The following is a 15,307-nucleotide window of genomic DNA, read 5'->3' as shown; positions in this document are numbered from 1 at the left end:
TACATAGTAACAATAGCGAGCTGTATAACAACGATGTCAAAATCATTAGTCAGTAATTGATACCAAGATTTCGAGATCAGATAGCGCTACCGATTAGTAGCGAGTTAGATAATAATCTAGTTTGCCTAGATTAGTTAGATCTGCGCCGTATTGTCTTGTTTCAATTATATTATTAAACAAACTATATCCTAGAGTTTATCGTTTAATCTACGTTCTACACGATATTGAGGACAACTTCTGGGTACTATATGGATATCTTTACTATACCATTGACTTTTTAGAACGAAATTTATTTACGCGGTATTATGTAGAGTGAATAGCTACGTGTGTTAAAAGCTCTCTTAGTCTTTTTATTTATTATATTACATATGATAATTGAAGTGTCTATTTGTAATATTAAAATAACCACTTTTTATTAAATGCTTACATCTATGTAAATGCGGTACATATACCAGAATATAATTTTTACAATTTTTAGTTGTCTGTCGGTGTCTCTATTTCTCTGTAATGGCTGCACCAATTTGCCATGACTTTCATTAAGAGATGTAATAACGAGTAACGTAGATTTAGGAGTACATTTATTTTAGAATTATATATGAAATAATACTAAAGTCATGCAACAATCTCGGATGCCATCGACTTAATATCACAAAAGCTGTCTAATACAGAGTTAATAGGTTATAGCAAAATTTGCGAACTGAATAATAACTTTTTTGTCAAATTTAAACTAAAAAGAATTCGTGGGCATCTCTATTGTTAATATAACACCATCTATAGAAATCAACTGTAAGAAATGTTAAGCATCCTGCATTTCGAATCTGTTACCAATCTTGGGAGCTAAGACCACGAATTCCTAACAATTTAAAATATTGCTGTTGTAAGGTAAAATATCTGATGGCTGTGTAGCGAAACGGGCTTGCAGACAGATCACTAAAATGCACTCCAATAATTCATTAGATTTTTTTTTCCTCAGACAATACTGTAAAATATGTATAATAACATTTGGAACATGAAATGGATATTTTCTTAATCCAATTAAACGGAACGTCGATATACAAACGAATAATAACATAAATCGAATATCAATAATCGATACATCGATTTGGAATAATCGTGTCAAATATCGGATTCAGTAGATTCAATCAAATATCGTACCGTGTGCAATGACATTTGAGGATTTGTCATTCAGAGTATGGGTTATCGATTAGGAAGTCATGCGTACTGAAACAATTCGTATATGATACGAGGTCTCTATTATACGTCGGATATTCGATATTTTTTATCAAGTATTATGTTACCCATTTACGATTACCTTTGGACGGAAATTAAAGTTTAGTTTAGTAATAATAGATTCCTTATATAATGAGAAAAATAAAGTAGAGTAATCTTTAGTCAATTTCTGTGTTATATCAAACGAGCGATCGGCCCCAGCTTTGCACTCTAAAATTATCAGAGTTTCTTTACTATATTGTCGATGTATTGTATACAAAAACCTTCCTCTCGAATCACTCTATCTATTAAAAAACCACATTAAAATCCGTTGCGTAGTTTTAAAGATTTGAGCATACATACGCATATAGGGACAGAAAAAGCGACTTTGTTTTAAACTATGTAGTGATAATATGATTTTTAGTCGATAACGTATATTCGCAAAATTCGTATAATAGAGATATTTCGATATTAAATCCATAAAATTAATGTATCTATCTATCCATAAATTATCAATTAGTGGCATGTTTGACGTTTACGGGTGCATTCAGTAAGCACTTTTCCACAATAAATTATTAATAAATTATAAACAGTATACATATGTTTATTTATATTCATGTAGTGTAGGACGTCCTCGGGCACGGTGGTGTGACGACTTACGCAAGACGGCTGGCAGGAGCTGGATGCGAGTAGCCCAAGAACGATCTCAGTGGCGTGCAATTGAAGGGGCCTATGTACAGCAGTGGACGGAAATGGGTGGAAAAAAAAATGATGAATATGTTTATTGTTTAGCTAAGTATTTCATCTATTAGCTAATGTTCTCTTGGATATATATTTATATTTTTTTAAAAAACGACACTATTTTAAATCTATTTAATCATTATTATCAACGAACAGTCAGGCGTGACAGTGACCAATTGTTTGTCATTTGGTGTGACATTTTTTTTTTTAAATAATCTCCTATTATTATAAATGTTGAACAGCAAATGTCTGGTACAATTAAACAATCAAAGGCTTTGATAAATAAATAACTTACATTATAATGTATTCTGGGAATATCAATCAAACTGCGTTACAATGACAGACTAAAAGCATTCTCGTATAATACATAAATAACTAGCTGTGCCTCGTGGTAATTACGTCTATACATTATGGAAGCAGAGAGCCGAGATGGCCCAGTGGTTAGAACACGTGCATCTTAACCGATGATTGCGGGTTCAAACCCAGGCAAGCACCACTATAATTCATCTCGTGCTCGGCGGTGAATTGTGTCTAATTTCATTGAAATTCTACCGCTTGTGCATTCCACCAACCCGCATTGGAACAGCGTGGTGGAATATGTTCCAAGCCCTCTCCTTAATGGGAGAGGAGGCCATTAGCCAAGCAGTGAGAAATTTACAGGCTGTTATTTTATTATGGAACAAGAAATTGTAGACCTACCTAATATTAATTGCAAAACAACGCATTTGACGCGGTACCGGTAAAAAAACTCGTTGACAAATAAATAAAGCTAAAATATGTGTATAACTATATCTGTACACATACTAAAATTGAAGTGTCTGTTTGTAATATTCCAAAGGCCATTTTTTACCCTTTATTTTTGTCTGTCTGTCTGTTTGTTCCGGCTAATATGTGGAACGGCTGGACCGATTTTGACGGGACTTTCACTGGCAGATGACTGATATAATAAGGATATATATTTTATATTTTTTTTTTTGTTAAATTCAAACGCGTCCAAGGTCGCGGGCACAGCTAGTTATAAATGTTATTATTATACTGGATCGATTTTGATGAAATAAATCTGGGAATAATTCTTATTATAATTCAAATTAGTAATTCCATTCGTTCTCTAAATTATCTTTGACAAACATACAGACAGACAGAAATAAAAGTAATTTTTCTTTTGCCTTCAGAACGCAAACAGTCACGTGAATATGAAAAATCGCTATATTCAAATACAGAACCCTGAATGTTGACCCGTATCGATACAAATGTTTTTTAATCAAATTAACTTTTATCAAATTTTGTCTGTTAGCTCCTTTGAAACCTTTAATGAATCCTTTTTATTATTTCTATGAAAAACTTCAAAGAATTTTATAATGGATGATTCTATTGTGAGTCTCCAGTATAATTTGCTAGGGCCTTATTTTATGGCCTTAGTGGGTTAGCTAATACGGTTGCAGATCATGATTGAGCTGAGTTCAAAATGAAAATAAAAGTTTTCGAGGGTCCGTCTAGATGTGGTAATAGCGTGAAGTTTGGACGCAGGCTTGTAATTTCGGCAATAACTTAAGTCATAAAATTTTCAATGAATTTTAGAGCTTCTTAGTGACGTAAATATGTTTTTACATTACGTTTATTTGTACACTGCTAATAATGAAGATGATGACGACATCAGACAAGTGACAGGAATTATGTGGAACAGAGTGGCTGGAGAAAGGGATGAGTGGAAAAGGTTAGAAAAGGCCATTGCCGACTGGCAAACTGTTCTACAAATGATAACCAAGAAACAGATATTAGTCTAAATACTCTATTTAGTTAACTGTTATTAATACTTATTAAATTCAAATTTATTATTACTTGTTTAGAGATCTGAATATTATTATTATTAATTATGAGGATGTGAAATATTTTGGAGCGTTTATTTATAATAATTTACAGCATGTCATATATGAGATATGTGAAAAATTCCAAGGGTTGTTTATATGGTATAGTAGCAATGTCTAAGGATAAAGGAAGTTTTTATACATATACATATATGGTAATGAAGTCCTTTTATTTGATATGCAATGCAGTACATTTTAAAACACGAACATGTTTCCTGTATTTCCAAATAGTATTAGCAACCCGCTGTCCACTGTCACTGTCCAGACCGTGAACAGTGGGCTGCTACTGAGATTTTCCGATTGAAAAACCTTATAACTTTCAATTGATATGGGGATTGTACCTCAAGATCCGTAGCCATATATCTAATAAGTAAGCCATAAGACTCACGAGATAGTCAAGACTGATATTAAGTAAGATATATACAGGCTGAAATAATTTTGAAATCATTCACCCTCTGTAGTCAGCTAAAAACATGCAAACAGTACTATGTAGTTTGTGCCTTTTCATTACTTCAAGAACTTTGGATAACACTGGATAAATTTTTCGCCTTACGCCTATGTGACAAGTCTTAGACTTTGAAAATTTAGATCCTGTAGAATAAGTAACTTAGCTCTACACGATATCTGTTCACATTTTGTCACTCTTGGTAAAATTTTATATCAAAAATTTTGGTAGGGATGCCTTCATGCTAAATGAGCACTATAAATACATCCGGTATACGAGCAACTATAGAAACATTTACACGTTAAATAAATAATCGGAGTGCTCTAAAGCTCATGTTTACATGTCTTAGTGTGCGTCAGATGATTAACAAAAATTTAACGTAGAGGATATCCCTCGTGAATATAAAACGCCAAGTTTCCGACTAGACAAAGTCAATAAATCCTTCTTGGGGAAAGAAATCCTTTTCTATAAAATTCCACAGATATTTTTAACTTTGCCGTTTCAAAGAATGCATATTATTCAATACTAGATTATACAGACGATAAAAGAGCATGGAATTAATACTTGTTGTCTTCCAGGTAGGATATATATCATACATTTATAAAAGATTTAACTAACATGACTGTACTTTTAAATGTTGAAAAAGAGTACTTTCTAAACCGGTGGTAGCTTCACTTAACATAGATGTTAAATATTTTTCACGATACGATTCAAAAGTCCTTGTAAAAGCCTACTTGAAAAATGTATATTTTGATTGTTTTTTAAAGATATATTCAACATATATAGTAGTTGTACAAGCTTGTTATGTTTTTCAATGTGAATCGAAATAACGATGTCCCATAGGCGTGTAATTACGCTGGCTTATCCTTTATACAGAGCTATTTGAATCGTTAATCTCGTAAGGTTCAATTAAGCCCACCCATAAGTTTACAGCTTCATTGTCTTATACGAACGTGACTCGAAAACGGTTGTGATACCTAGTTTTGCTTTTGGTCGAATTAATTTTAATTTATTCATATTTTTACTGATATTTCTAAAAGAGTTTTATCTCGCCCTATTTGTAAGAAAAATAATATGCTCATTTTTATACATGGACCAGATGGTAACTCGTCAAATCAGGTGGTAAATACACCACCAACCTTGGCAACTAAGTCGTTTCCCTTGACTCTCTAGGTACTGGTTTAATTCATCTTTCACCATCCTTACCGTATAAAAAGTGAAATCAAAGCCGTATCACCCAATAACATCTATGTTCAATCTATGTTTATTTATTTAGACATAACAACCAAAACATAAAATATTTAAAAATATAACTATATAATTATTAATTACGCTTCTATGTAAGCATAGCTCTTATGTGCATGTATACTATATATAAACACAATACAACACGTGTTACTTTTTAGCACTAAAGTGGTGATCACCCTAGACAGAAATAATGACCATTCCTTACATCCCAAATGCACTACCAACCTTGAGAACTAAGCTACAATGTTCCCTGGGTATTTAGTTACATTGGTTCACTCACCCTTCATACTAGAACACAACACAAAGTATTTGCTGCTCAGCGCTAGTATATATGATGAACGGTAACATATCAATATCAGTCAAATTACCTTTTTTATTATAAAGTGGTTGTGACTGCTACTTTTTCTTTATTACATTAACTATCTGCCAGTGAAAATCCCGTCAAAATCAGTCCAGCACTTCCAAATATAAGCCAGGAGAAACAGAGCGTCAAAAAATTGTAAAAAATATTATTCTGGTATATGTACCGTGTATACATACGAGTACATATGAATTTAGTAAAAAGCGGTTATTTTAATATTACAAACAGACACTCCAATTTTATTACATAGATATAATAACAGTTTGAATAATTATTAAGATATATTTTTCTTCTACATACTTGTACCCTATTCAACATATCGGAATTATAAAATTTTGATTAATAAGGCATACTACTCGATAAAAGATTGTATAGATGATAAATATATTGAGGAGATAGCATACTTGATTTACATGCAAGATAAGTCATAATTCATTTATTATGTTTAATTATAATCTATGTAATTAAATGTCGTGAAAGAGTAACTACTGAGTTTCTTCTCCTTCTCGGTAGAATCTATATTCCAAAATCGTTGCTTGAAATTTAACTTAACCATACAAATTCACGACTCAAAAGTTGATTTATTAAATCTGACTAATTAATAATTATTAAATATATATATGGGTATATTTACCGGTCAATCCTCATTATATATGTATATGAAATTTTGTACAATTATTTATTTTCAGTTCGTTTTAACAAAATGAGCATTATTTGATTATATTATATATTTAGCCTTTTATAAGTATCGTTAAAATCTATTCAATACACAAACAAATGAACAAAAGTAAAGAATAAATTTATATAGACTATAAAATCGATTAAAAAATAAACTTTTCTAATTCTAATAATTCTAATTACAAACGATTCAAACTAATAATTTACATTCAATTATTATATTTTATGAATCATCTACTCTAATCAGGAATGAAAACTGATAGTAAAAACTACTATAAAACGAAGAAAAATCTACGGAAATCAAATGGAAAATAAAGGAAGGCATGCCTGATAACCAAACCTATGACACAAAACAATCGATAAGGAACTCACTCGCTCCAAACTGCTCATAGTCCGCAAGGCAACGATAAATTGACGAATTTTACACGAAAAATGTCATCCCCACATAATTTCGCGCTACGACAAAGCGAGAATCGAATAGCCACGAATAATTATTTACTCGATGATTAAATTTATCTATGGTATATTTTATTTTTTTTAATTTTATTGTCGGTTGAATGTAGACTTTTTTTTGGAAAATTTTGTTTTTTTTTTTTCGAAATGGCTTGTACGCCGTTAGCGACCGTCTGGCGGCGCTGCGCCGCGGCGACTGAGCTACCCACCCTTCAGAGGGAGGTTATTCTATACTTATGTGTTTACATCTTAAATGGGGGTGGCACAGAGTAGCTTATACCATATATAAAAACAATGTACATGTATTTGTTATTAAATACTCGAGACGTTAATAATATGACAAAAATTAAATAAAAAATAAAATAAAAAGTGTGCGTTGGCCGGGAATCGAACCCGGATCAACTGCTTGGAAGGCAACTATGCTGACCATTACACCACCAACGCATGTTGATTCAAGTGAAATTTTATCGAATTGATTTGGATGTAAATATGTATTATAACTATGACTATTAATTAATATAGCAGATAAAATTATAGCTAATAATAATTTTAAAATTTTGAATTGAACTGAATTTGCTAAATATATATAACGTATTGCACCTACAAATTAAATACATATTAATTTAGATAAGAATTGAGATTATTTGAAAAATAGCAGAGTTACCTTTTGCAAATTTGCGTACTGAAGCAGCAGTAGGCTGGGTTACGAATGCTACGTTTGTCAAGTAATGGACTAATTGACCGACGATGATGATGTATCATTATGTGATGGAATCTGAAATGAGAATGGGTAAATAAGCCACCTGGCAGTAAGTGATAACTACATTGCATTGTACATAGATATTGACACTATTAGGAATATTAACCATTCCTTATTATCAATAATAAGCCACCGGTATTTGGAGATAAGATAATATGTATCTTATGCACCGTAATTACACGGGTTAACTAACCTTTCAAATAGGAAGATAACTGTAGTAGAACACCTGATAGGTTATCCAGCAAGTCAGACCCAATGAATATTATTTGGCAAAAAGTAGGTATTCAAATGGACGAATAAAAATGGCGCCTGAACAGAGCCGTGCAACTGCCATCGCAGTGATTTTAGTTGGCAGTAATCCCCCATAATCCAATCCGTCTCATACCAAGGGTCTGAGTACCTTTCTAAAAGTTATTCCAGTTAGGAAAAATAAAGCAAACTCAACTCTTCGCTCTAGCCTGCGATCCTGGTTCTAATTCATGTATATACATATGTATGTATAAATTTTCACAGCTATTGATATAGCAACATTTAAAAAATACAAAGTCAAGTTAGTTAAATACAATTATTTAAATTAATATATCCTGCTTGAAAGTCAACAGGTATTGACTCCACGCTTTTTTATCATCTATAAAATATTGTATCGAATAATAAGCCTGTTTTATCAATGTATTTTTTACAAGCGATTTGAATTTACGATACGGCAAATTTAAAAATGGCTGCGGAATTTTATTATAGAAACGGATACCTTACCCCAAGAACGATTTATTGACTTTGCGGAGTCGGAACTTTTTTATGTCAGTCTCTGCTAACGCGTTACTCTGTGCACAATACAAGTACAGTATAAAGCAGATACCCAACGGATGTTATTATTACTCTGTATTTGTGATCGTTATGAATATTCTAAATTGGCAATACAATTGCGTCAAATTCAATAGATACAATTATATAATTAAACACCATTGAACAAGTTATACTTGACGGTAGGGCTTTGGGCCAACCCTTCAGTGATACATTAATTATATTTATCAATATTGCCGTTAATTAGGAATAGTAGAGCTGAGATGTCCCAGTGGTTAGAACGCGTGCATCTTAACCGATGATTGCGTGTTCAAATCCAGGCAAGCACTACCATATATAAATATGTGCTTAATTTGTGTTTATAATTCATCTCGTGCTCGGCGGTGAAGGAAAACATCGTGAGAAAACCTTCATGTGTCTAATTTCATCGAAATTCTACCACATGTGCATTCCACCAACACGAATCAAATCCAAATATAGGCTTTTACACATACAACTAAGTTTAGCTACCACCGGTTCGGAATGCAGATTCTAACGAGAAAACTGGCAAAAAAACATAGTACTTAATTTTTTTCGAAATAATCTTATTCAACATTTAAAAAATCAATCATGTTATTTTAATACGAGAAACGTCAAACTTTATTTTTGGGATACTGATTAAAAATGAGTACATAAGTATTAAAGCGTTTCTGTATATTCTACCTCTAAGGGGGTAAATACACTCTAATGTTTTGTGATAAAATATATGGGACAAAAAAAGAATCCGCTGAGTTTCTTTCGCCGTTTCTTCTCAGGTCAGGGTATTTTCTTTTCCGAACCAGTGGTACTGTTTCAATTGACCATCAATAAAAAAGTGTAATACTTCTATATTGAATATAGTTATTTGAGTTTGAGTTTACAAAGGGATCTTAAATTAACGTAACATTTTAAGTTCATCTGTAAATATATTCATCTTCCACGAAAGCTATGCCAGCTAGTATAAAACTACTAATTATAAGATGTTATACTTCCGTAAAATTGAGGATACTCTCTTTTTTTCATCCTCAATCATTGGGGAAGTTTATCGTCCACAATTAAATCCAAGGGGATTTGAATTAAACTTAATTGGTTCCTGCGAAGCAATTAGCTACTTTTATGAACGCTGTGTTATTTGCATTTGATACAACGACAGCCTGTAAATTCCCACTGCTGGGCTAAAGGCTTCCTCTCCTTTCGAGGAGAAGGTTTGGAACATATTCCACCACGCTGTTCCAATGCGGGTTGGTGGAATACACATGTGGCAGAATTTCTATGAAATTTGTCACATGAAGGTTTCCTCACAATGTTTTCCTTCACCGCTGATCACGAGATGAATTATATAAAGAAAAATTAAGCACGTGAATCAGCGGTGCTTGCCTGGGTTTGAACCCGCAATCATCGGTTAAGATGCACGCGCTCTAACCACTGGGCCATCTCGACTCTTGCATTTGATAAGCCTTATTTTATTATTGATTTTTTTTCTGAAAATATAATTTTTTGAAATAAAATAAATTAAAATAGCTTGGCTTAAAATACATTTAATGCATTTAAGACTTAAAAGTAATTTATATAAATATCTGTTAAATGTATACGGAAATATTTTTTAATATAAGTCTCGATTAAAGAAGAATTATTGAATCAATCAAAATAAACTTTATTGAAGTAGGCGTTTACAAGCACTTTTGAATCGACATTTTACAATTAAGTGAAGCTACCACCATTTCGGAAATTAGATTCTACCGAGAATAACCGGCAAGAAACTCAGTAGTTACTCTTTTTCAAAATTTAAATATAGGATAACCTCTGAATTATTACAATTATTTAATTCACCATTGTACATGACAATTCAATGACACTTTTATTATCCACCAACCAACATTGGTATCGTGACGGAATATGCTTCATACAAGGGTAGGCTCTCTAAAAAGAGAAAAGAGGCCTTAGCCCAGCAGTGGGAAATTTACGAGCCGTTAACGTTGTTTTTGAGAATGTTTATAATTATAAGAATAGAATAAAGCATATATTGATCTTGATTTAGTAGACAGATTCCATAAGAGAACTGATACCTCGATAAAATGTCATCCCTTATCGTTCGAGTATAACAAACAATGAAAATATTATGCCAGCGTATTCATAATACATCTAAAATAAGATAGATACTTAATTAAAAACTAAATATATTATTAGTACCAAATTCGATAAGCGCGTATAGAGCGTTGGTGGTGTAATGGTCAGCATAGTTGCCTTCCAAGCAGTTGATCCGGGTTCGATTCCCGGCCTACGCACTTATCTTTTTATTTAATATGTTAATATGAAATAATTCCTAAAATAGATTTTCTAACTTGAAAATTAGTAATAATTCTCATTTATTAATTTAAAATCCATCAAAATTTTAATTTTCCCATGAATAAATGTCTATGTTTAATATATCTTTTGAGTTACATGCACATGCATGTAATTCAATTTAAACCCTTTGATGTACACCGTAAACAGTTGCACCGCACAGTTGATTTCTTTTTTTGGTATCTGTTTTATTTGGATCTCTGGATGGTTTAGATTGAACCCACTGGGTGGCGCTGCAGTCAGATTATTTCACGCGCACGAAGTTAGGATGGGTGATATTTCGAATACACGAAAATAAAGTGATCAATGATCTGGACATATAGCAGCATCATTAAAATATGAGCTAATTTGCTCAGATTAAAGTAGTAGGTACCATTCACTAATCAGATAGTTACTGCAAAACAGCATATACTTCCTTAGGTTAATGGTACAAAATCAAAATCAAAATAAATTTTATTCAAGTGGGCTTTTACAAGCACTTTTGAATCGTCAATTAACAATTAAGTGAGGCTACCACCGGTTCGGAAAGTAGATTCTACCGAGAAGAACCGGCAAAAAACTCTTTTTTCAACATTTAAAAAATACAATAACATGTTAGTTAATACAATTATTTAAATTAGTATATCCTGCGTGATAGTCAACGGGTATTAATTCCACGCTTTTTTATCATCTAGTGCCGCAGATTTAGAGGGGCGGCAAATTTAGCCCAAATTTATTATTAAATAACAGAAATAAAAAAAAAAACTTATATAACTAAATTAACAACTCATAATAATATAATATGTATGTATACACATTACGCCCGTAATCCATATACTCGTCACTACATAGCGGGTTGGAAAAATAATCTCGTAACTAACTGAAATATCACCTAGTTTATAATCATACTAATAACGGAAAAAAGCCGATGTAATGAGGACGACAGAACACAGACCATAAATGTTGAAAAAAAAATTAGGGGCGGCAAAAATTGAATAGCATACTAGCCTACTAGCGGCAGACTTGTAAATCCGCAAGTTCTTCTCGCGCTAATATATTTAATGTATCTTTAGGAGGTGGTGATCAAAACATGAGGACAAATGATCGTGCATATCTATGTATATTACAAAAAAAATGTTGTAAGAGATGGTTTATAATTCTTACAGTAATGATGAGTATGGGCATCGGTTCAATTAAAAATACCACCAGATTAAAAAAAAAATGTAAAGTAAAGTACCAGCCTGTAAATTTCTCATTGCTGGGATAAGGCCTCCTCTTACCATTAAGGTGAGGGTTTGGAACATATTCCACCACGCTGTTCAAATGCGGGTTGGTAGAATGCACATGTGGAAGAATTTCGATGAAATTTGTCACATGCAGGTTGCCTCGCGATGTTTTCCTTCACCGCCGAGCACGAGATAAATTATAATCACAAATTAAGTACGTATATATAGTGGTGCTTGTCTGGATTTGAAACCGCAATCATCTAATCTAACCACTGGGCCATCTCGACTCCATCCTATATATTTTATTTTTTTTATCAATGTCGCTTATCAAATTTTGACATTTCACGCTCGTGTTGAAGTGCAGTGAGTATTGAATACCTTGTTACAGAATAGCCCCACTCTTATCAATACAATAGAACCGTTTTTAAATTAATATTATTTTTAATTTTACATACATGTGAATACAAAAAAATATATAAGATTAGCCGTGCCCACGATCTTGTACGCGTTTGAATTTAACAAAAAAATATATTATTGTAGCCTTAGTTACTCCTTATTATATCAGTTATCTGCCAGTGTAAGTCCCGTCAAAATCGGCCCAGCTGTTCTAGAGATTAGCCGTCACACTTATATAAACAAAAAATGTAAAAAAAAATTATTCTGATGTATGTACCGTGTACACATACATATGCATTGAATAAAAAAGGGCTATTTTAATATTACAAACAGACACTCGAATTTTATTATATATAAAGATTAACTAAATTTTAAAAGGGGTTTAGAAATTTTCGATTTTCCATGTGAATTTCGAATAATTTTCAAAGAGCGTTGGTGGTGTAATGGTCAGCATAGTTGCCTTCCAAGCAGTTGATCCGGGTTCGATTCCCGGCCAACGCACACTTTTTGTTGCTGATTGAATATTGTCTACTTAAATGTGTTCCGGATGGTAAAGACGCTTTTCGCCAGTGTTCTGCCCCTGGGAACTCTAGGCAGAGGTATTGAAGGAAGTATGTATGATACTAGGTGGGCGAGCGAGATACTACTCTACGTTTTTAGGCTTTTTTTAATATTAATTGGATTACAATAACAATACTAGATAATTATAATTTTAAAAAGCTTCTATAGATGCGTTGGTGGTGTAATGGTCAGCATAGTTGCCTTCCAAGCAGTTGATCCGGGTTCGATTCCCGGCCAACGCACACTTTTTACTAGTATGATATCAAAAATAAGTTAATTTGATACTTTTGATTTTTATTACTCAAATATAATTTGTATTAAAATAACTTAAAGGAAAAATTTTTTGATAAAGAAGTAGTGAAACAACAAAGAATTCTCTTTAAGGTTTTCTTAAGCCAATTAAATGGAACTTCGATGAAAGAGGAGAGACAGACCAAGCACAACAACTGTTTCATGTGCTTTTTGTAATAAGTTTGAGGTTTTAATCATATATGACGTCAGTATCACAATGCATCAATTCGTAATAATCATCTATTATTATCTGACATCGAAATGCAATATCAACGGCTTTTTCCAAGGTCACATACGCATGCTATCGTGAGAAGGTTTTGACAAAACTCAGGCTACCTAGAACATCCATGGTTCCTCTATGGTGAGCGTGAGGTAAGAAGTAACGTGAACCCTCCTCTTAAATTCCCCAGGCTTCTTGACAAAAAGATATACGAGAGAATCTTCCCTTCGCTGCTTCTGAATAGATAATCTGTTCGCAAAAGAGACTACCACTGCTGTGTATAGCCTTTATAACACTCACCTACGAAAAGTCTTCACTAATCACAAACACCAAGGTTCTTATCATGGCCTTCTTGCTTGCTATGGTCTTCTGCTTTACTAAAGTAAAGAGGGAAGCATTGACCAATTCCAAGTCAATTATTAGTAGTTAGTTTGCCCCGAATTATTTTAACCCATCATATAAGATAAGGATGAACTGACCCAGTTGTCATTACTTCTGGAATTAGTTCAGGGGATATCGGGTAGTCCTGTCTCCCGTCTGGGATAACTACGTTGAACAAGTGCTTTGATCTCTGACCTCCTACCCTGGATGAATGCTGTTTGCTCACACATGCACTTGGTCACTCAAACGAGTCCCGTTTTACCTCACCGCCAGTATCTTTGATGGTCGTCGACAAATGTTTTGCCAGTACATATTTTTCCCCTAAGTGTTATCTTAAAGTGTATACTTCCAAATCAGCCTGCTGCTGATGACAACCTGGCGAGTTTCCCGTTTAATTAAAAGGTATGTATAGATTCTTATTGTATCAATTATCTTTGTCTAACTAAACAACTGGAGTTCGATTTCGTAATACGTGCTGTAATAATTTTGAACATAAAGTCACGGATTTGAAAACATCTGCGAAAACACGACTGTTTGTATTCATGTGTTGTATCAAGGCGTTGGTGGTGTAATGGTCAGCATAGTTGCCTTCCAAGCAGTTGATCCGGGTTCGATTCCCGGCCAACGCACACTTTTTTGTCATTGGTGGGGGAATGAATATAAGGAAGTTTTGGAAATTATTGGTATTTTTATTTTGAGTCAACATTAATACTGTTTTATGTAAATAAAACAAATATAATAAGACCACTTAATGTCTTCTTGGTACTTCTAGAACATTCTTTCTTGAAATTTTGTAACTCTAGAAATATTAGACATACCCTTGATCAGATAAAAATAACATTTTCATTTTCTGTTAACAAAACAAAATTTATTTAAAGAAATATTCAAAAAATATATATTAAAAAGTGTGCGTTGGCCGGGAATCGAACCCGGATCAACTGCTTGGAAGGCAACTATGCTGACCATTACACCACCAACGCATATACAAAGCATTTTTAAAGTTTGTATTTGGTTTTTGTGTATTTATTATTTTAATAAATATCTAAATACTAAATCACGCATGATTAGTGTTTCCCTTGAACGGCCAGCACATTACCCCATACCGTTACTTGGTAGTAGAGCTTCGTGCCAATTCATCTGCTTTTTTATAACATAAGTTGGTGGACAAGCAAATGGCCCATCTAATGGTGAGAGATTAACAATTTTTTTATGGTATACGTTGGCGGACCAGCATATGGGCCACCTGATGGTAAGTGGTCACCATCGCCCATAGACAATGACGCTGTACGGAATATTAACTATTCCTTACATCGTCAATGCGCCACGAATCT

General features: G+C 33.1%; 1 protein-coding gene and 6 non-coding genes across 7 annotated transcripts in view; 4 read left to right on the top strand and 3 right to left on the bottom strand.

The window, feature by feature from the left end:
* The window catches only part of LOC124539322 (facilitated trehalose transporter Tret1-like), a 61,682-nt gene extending 54,501 nt beyond the window's left edge, over positions 1-7,181 (bottom strand). Inside the window, exon 1 of the mRNA XM_047116682.1 lies at positions 6,920-7,181. The gene's annotated coding sequence lies outside the window, so the exon portion shown is untranslated. The remainder of the gene's footprint in view (positions 1-6,919) is intronic.
* A 191-nt stretch (positions 7,182-7,372) lies between these two features.
* Trnag-ucc lies at positions 7,373-7,444 on the bottom strand. Its single transcript has one exon. It is a non-coding gene; the product is annotated as a tRNA-Gly (tRNA).
* A 3,348-nt stretch (positions 7,445-10,792) lies between these two features.
* On the top strand, positions 10,793-10,864 carry Trnag-ucc. Its single transcript has one exon. It is a non-coding gene; the product is annotated as a tRNA-Gly (tRNA).
* A 2,088-nt stretch (positions 10,865-12,952) lies between these two features.
* Positions 12,953-13,024, top strand: Trnag-ucc. The gene has a single exon. It is a non-coding gene; the product is annotated as a tRNA-Gly (tRNA).
* A 230-nt stretch (positions 13,025-13,254) lies between these two features.
* Trnag-ucc lies at positions 13,255-13,326 on the top strand. Its single transcript has one exon. It is a non-coding gene; the product is annotated as a tRNA-Gly (tRNA).
* Positions 13,327-14,533: 1,207 nt separating this feature from the next.
* Trnag-ucc lies at positions 14,534-14,605 on the top strand. The gene has a single exon. It is a non-coding gene; the product is annotated as a tRNA-Gly (tRNA).
* Positions 14,606-14,884: 279 nt separating this feature from the next.
* Positions 14,885-14,956, bottom strand: Trnag-ucc. The gene has a single exon. It is a non-coding gene; the product is annotated as a tRNA-Gly (tRNA).
* Between the last annotated feature and the right edge of the window lie 351 nt (positions 14,957-15,307).

The sequence above is a fragment of the Vanessa cardui genome, chromosome 22 (assembly GCF_905220365.1).
Source record: "Vanessa cardui chromosome 22, ilVanCard2.1, whole genome shotgun sequence".
Classification (NCBI taxonomy): Eukaryota; Metazoa; Arthropoda; class Insecta; order Lepidoptera; family Nymphalidae; genus Vanessa; species Vanessa cardui.
Note: the sequence above shows the minus strand (reverse complement) of the source record. Positions and strands in the feature narration are given on the sequence as shown.